The sequence below is a fragment of the Trachypithecus francoisi genome, unplaced genomic scaffold (assembly GCF_009764315.1).
Source record: "Trachypithecus francoisi isolate TF-2019V2 unplaced genomic scaffold, Tfra_2.0 Lachesis_group0, whole genome shotgun sequence".
Taxonomy (NCBI): domain Eukaryota; kingdom Metazoa; phylum Chordata; class Mammalia; order Primates; family Cercopithecidae; genus Trachypithecus; species Trachypithecus francoisi.
In genome coordinates, this window is record NW_022681453.1 from 183,640,414 (window position 1) to 183,646,413 (window position 6,000).

Below are 6,000 nucleotides of genomic sequence, written 5' to 3' on the forward strand. Positions count from 1 at the left end.
TTAGTAATATATAGAGAATTGAGAATCAGATGACCTGAAACTTATTAACTGCAGCACTGGAAGCAATGGTTTCAGAATTTTGAGTGATTAAAAAAAATCCACCAGACATCTATAATTATTCAAACTATGAATCAAATAGAACAATTGATATTTTTATACAAGTAAGTTCTTAAAACATGTGTCACCCCATTTTTATTAGGAAGATACTGGACTATGTGTTTCATCAAAATTATGGAATAAACCAAGCTACAGGAAAATGTGGAGTCCAAGAAATGGGTCACAACATAGGACCAAAGAGAAAGACATTGCTGGGTGATGTTAAAGGGAGATGCAAAATAGAGAGCTGTGCAGCAGGTCTAGAGAGATCGAGAAATGTTTGAGCTATGGGGCTTTCGGGATCTGAATGAGGGCGTAAGGACAGGGTGCAATCATTCTGGGGAATAATCTGCCTGGACTTATTCAGATGTACAAACTGGGACCCAGCCCTTTCGCTCCTGGGTATTTTCACAAAGGACTAGCAGGGAGATGTAGATGAGGCTCATCTATGCAGTGTTTATGAAGGTAGAAGTTTATGAAGGTGTCCGTGTCTGTGCTGCATCTTAAGTAAAACAAGGTAGATCTGCAGCAGTTAGCGGTAAATTGCTAGTTGCACACACAGCAACACAGATTTTATAAGGAGGGTGCTGAGTAGAAATGAGTGAGAAATCATGAGATTTAAAAGCCAGTACTATTTATGTAAGTAAGTTAAGAACATATATAAATAGATAGACTTTAAACACATTGGGACACACCAGTAAGTGGTGTAGAAAAGAACTGTGGAAATAAAAGGAAAAAACAAATGAGTAAATAAAACCAGAGAGAGAACTTCTTACAGGACGAGTGCACCCTGTCTTATTCTCACTTCCTTCAACTCTAGGTAAAAGCCCTGCAAGACCTACCTAGTGCCTGGCCTTGAGCTCCATCCTGGATCCTTCACTATACCCATGAAGAGAAGACAGCAAAATCTCTTCTTCCCGTTCTCCAGAAATTCTATGACACTATTTCTCAGATAACTAAAAGAATTTTAATGAACTTAATCACTGACAGAATTGAGAGTGTAAGAGTTTCATCTTTGTAACAGAATTGCATAATCCAATAGCTTAAAAATATAAATAGAAAATGACACCTCTAGGCACATACATAAAATTTTTGTTTCCTAACATATAAAAGGATAATAAAAGCTTCTGCTTTTAGGGTTATTTGAAAATTAAAATGAAATTATGTATGTAAAATGCTCACCATAATACCTCACCCAGGGTAATGCGTGCAATAAATAGTAGCTACATTGAATGAGTTCATTGCAAAAATATGTTTTGAAGATGGTTTAACTGGAATTCTAAGAAATAATATTAAAAAGAGATGGCTAGATATCTAGGTGAGGTCCAAAAGACAAATTTAACCCTTAAATGACTGGAAGTATGAAATTCGAGTCCCTAATGACATCATTGTTAATTAACTAACATTTAATAAGAACCTGCTACGTACCTGGTAACTAGTCTCCAAGATAAGACAATGTGTATGGAGTGCAAAAAAAGGCTTCAGATTTCAGAGAATGTTTCCTTGACCAGCCTACGTATAAGTTACTGTCCAAGCATGTTCTGAACACAGGGGCCTCTGCAGTCTCTCTTGTTACTGATCTATGTTGAAATTAGAACAGTAATTGAGAGTAAACATTTAGATATTTTTACAACTATGCCATGGAGTAATTTCATTTTTTTTATCTACTAATTTTAAAAACTAAACTTGCATTTTTGTATTATTTTTCTGGTAATATAGTAATATACTATTTTATTGAAGTTTTGTCCATTAATGGATTGGGGAGAAAATAACAGTTCATGTCTCACATAGACTATGAATGTGGTTTGGAAAGAGCGGATCCAAAATGAGTGCCTACTTCAATCACTCTCTCAGATCATCTTACTTTATTTTCCCTAAAGAAATTATCACTAATTAAAATAAACACGTTTGTTGAATTTTTATCTTTTCTTTCTCCTTTTACTAGAGGGTAATCTTTGCAAAGAGGGGTATCGTTACTCTTATTCATTAACTAGAACAGTGTCCAACATATACTAGATGCTAAATAAATTTCAGTTGAATGAATACATCGATTAAATTTCAGCTGCTCTTTTTGTCACAGTAACAATTGTTGTCAGCCAGACTGGCAAAGCTGTATGTAGGTGTAGCTTCTAGCAGCAGTGAGGTGATAAAGACAGGGGCTTCACTCTCCAAACCACAGGACTCTCAGAATCTGTGACTCCAGAAAGCCTTTGGGATTTTATGAATAATTAACTTATTTGAATGACAAAAGCCTATTTTCTCACCAGTTTGTATGCTAGTTATAAACCTTTTTAAAGCTTATTGTTAAAGTATTTGAGTTAAATATTCTATATACTTGTGGTAATAAACTATATTTGAAAAAGATGTTTTTTATTTATTTTCAGATTATTTTCTAATTCAGAACAACCTCTCTTGCCCTATTAGTGTGAATTACAGATTCTTCACTGTCACTGTCATGGCTAAAAGAGAGTAAGTTAATTTAGATTCCTGGATGACTAAAGCTGGAAGGATATTTTTAGTGACTCTAATGACTGGATCTTGTGGCTTGCTGCAAAGACAGTATTAGAAGCTGCTATTCAAGATAGAAAGGAGTGATGAAGAGCTATTGCAAGGGTTTGAGGGAAGATGGGGGAGGGATGGAAGATAGGGAAAACTGCTTTCCAATTACGTAATAGCAAATACCATTCCTGTCCTTACAGAAGGTCAGAAATACATCAGCTGAAGCCATCACTTAATAGACAATTTGATGATAGTAACTAAGAAACTAAGAAAACACAAAAAGCATCTAATCTCCCCCCTATTGATAAAGCTGTCTGAGGTAGATCAATTTAGTCATGGTTGTTGTTAGGAAATTGCTCTTGTTTGATGTTCCACAAGCAGATCATGTAGTTTCCTAGGAAACATCCTTTTTCACTTAAATCTAATTCTCCCACGTTGCGGAATCTGATGACTCACTCAGCCTGACTTTTCTCACACCTCTCTCTGCCCATTAAAAAGGACCCACCAGCTGGAAATCCACTAAATGAAATGAATTTATTAGCTCTTTTCACCTTGTTCTTCACTCAACTCTTGTGTTCCTTCCTTATAAGTCTAACTGCTTCCCTGATGTGAAGGGCTAGAAATAAGGAAGGAGCTAGCTGTGTGATGTGAGCAAGTGTTGAGCACTGAGTTCTGTCAATTTCTTGGTTATTAAACTATATTTCAGCTTCTAGCTTTAAATGGAAAACATTACATGCACAGAGACGTTTTTTCCTTGTACCCAGTAGTGGAATTTGATAGCAATTTCATTTAATTTCAGATTCCCAGTCACACTTTATGGTAATGACAGAAAAAGAGAAGAGAGGGAGGGAGAGACAAAGAAAAAAGTGGGGTGGGAAATAAGAGAGGAACAATGAAACTAAGAGAATTTGAACAGGTGTTTTAATTCTTATCGGAGTCAATTAATATAAGCAATGCCACACACACAAACACACACACACACACACACACACACAAAACTAGACCCTGAAGCTAATCGAAATATAATTTTAATTTGTTGGTGAAGTGCAGCTATATAACACATTTTTAAGAAATTAAAGCAGCATGTTCACATCTCCTAAATATGCTGAGTCCACAGTTAATGGAGCTGGCACATTCTAAGCATAGTTGTTTCTATGGTAACATGGGCAAAGGCATGGGTGATAGAGGGAAGTCTGCTGAGATTTAATGTGAATAAAGGATTTTCAGAGCAAAAAATCAATGACGTTTTGCTCAGATGGTAGCAGAAACCCACAACGGTGGAAGGCCCAAACTGCTGACAGTGAGTATGCTCTTGGCTGATCTGTGCTCTGAAAGTCATACTGTTTTCACCCCCTTTTTGCTATACTCCCTGAATCTTTGCTGTATGCCAGAAACCATACTAATTGCTTTCCTTATGTTATCTTAATGTGAATGAGGTATGGTATCATTACCATCAACAGGTAAGAAAACTGAAGTCTAACATTGGTAAATGTTTTGCCTAAACTCACACAGCTCAGGACAGTTTTAGGACTTGTTCTCAGCTCTGATATCCATGATCTCTGTCACTTCTACATTCTTTCTCTCACAGGTAAATTTATTGCTTTTTCTTTAGGATGACAGATTGCAGAGGCTTGTGAAATGCCTGTGGCTGAGCCACCAAGCCACTATTTCATTCAAGCAACTATAAATATATCTGAAGCCTAAGTGGGTCTCACCAATGTGACTCTTAACAAAAGCATGATCAATATAGTCAGAAACTAGATTTTGCAGTAAAGTTACTTGGGGCAGAGTTGTCTGGGAAAGACTTTCCAATATAGCATCATGTAATCTTCAGAAATCATCTTCATTTCTAGGATGTGGAAGAAGAGATGACCTGTTTTCCAGCCATCTCCTATGCTGAATGTTCCTAATGCTGTCTGTTGTATAATATAGAGAGGAGTTATGGTGGGACACATTTCACTGGATGACTAGCAGTAAAATCACCCTGGGGTAGAACCATAGCAACAACCTGTATGAGTGATCACTTTTATTTGCTTCCAACCTTAAGATTCTTAGTAAACACTGATATGATGAATAGGCTCCATTTATAAGATTCTTCTTGAAAATCAGTTGTCTAGTTCCAAGACCATGCATGTCATGCATGGTGATAGAACAGAGTTCTGACACAAGGACTATTGAAACACTATGTCCACTAAATTCTCTTTGAAAAGCAAAGTCATACAATAGCACTCAAAAGATATATATCTTGCTCCCCACAGTGAGAAAGCACCACAAATTTAAGTGGCAAAAGGTGTAGGTACAATGCAGATAAAGAATCGTGGTTAATCATGCAATCTACCAGAGACAATGTGACATATTTGAAATTCTATGTCTGACACTAATGGTGTCAAGTTAGGCAAACTATTTATAATCTGAACCTTAATTTCCTCTTTTGTTAAACTGCATTATTCCTACCAGATGGAGTCCTTGTGAGAATTCAATGAAGAAAAGTGTGTGAAAGTCACAGACAAGAAAATGGAAATGTAGCCTGTTCAGGGCTTCAACAAGCTTCATCCTTCCTTTCACTCTGCCTTTCCTATTTCTCTTGTGTTCCCATTTCAGAGATGTTCTCTTTTTTTGATATTCAAGGGGACCTCCTCCTGAGGTTGGGAAACTCAATTACAAAATTCTATATTCTCTGTTTTGGCTTCATTTTAGGCCCTCACATGCTACCATATGACAATTAAGACAATACAAGCAATTATTTTCCTGTAGGGACAGATGTTGTTTGTTTCATTTGAGAACCCAAATTCTTATTGTTCCTACTTGTAAGGTCCATTTCCCAGGAAACACTTCATGCACAGAACAATAAAGAGCAGCAAATGACATTATTAATATCTAAAGATTCATTAAATTCTACACAGTATTAAAATGTTTTAAACTCTCTGGAAAGTTCTGAATACAAATGTTCATTTAATGTACCTTTAAACTGCAGTATTTCAACAGAAGGAAGAATTCAGTTTTGGTCAGCAAATGTTAGGTGACAGCTGCTTTCGGAGGGCTGTTGTGTGTTCCCAACATTTTTTTTTTTGAATGCCTGAATTTGCAACTTGAGGAAGAAGGCTTTATTTAGGTATAAGATTGCCTTTATCTCCAGTCTCAGACCAGATTTCCTCCTTGCTTTTGGGAGACAGTCATTGTATAAGGTTTCTGTGTCTTAAACGTTAGTGAAAACCCTCCTGGAATCCATTAGTGACAGCTGTCTTAGGTGATGTACAAAAGATTAAGTCAGAAAGAATAAGTAGCTGGTTGCATCTTTTGGCATCTAGCTAGGGCATCTTGTGACCTAGATGGATTTGAAGGAGGTTTTTTTTTTTGGTTGTTTGTTTGTTTGTTTTTAAGTTTAGGTGTGTGAATAGGCTCATA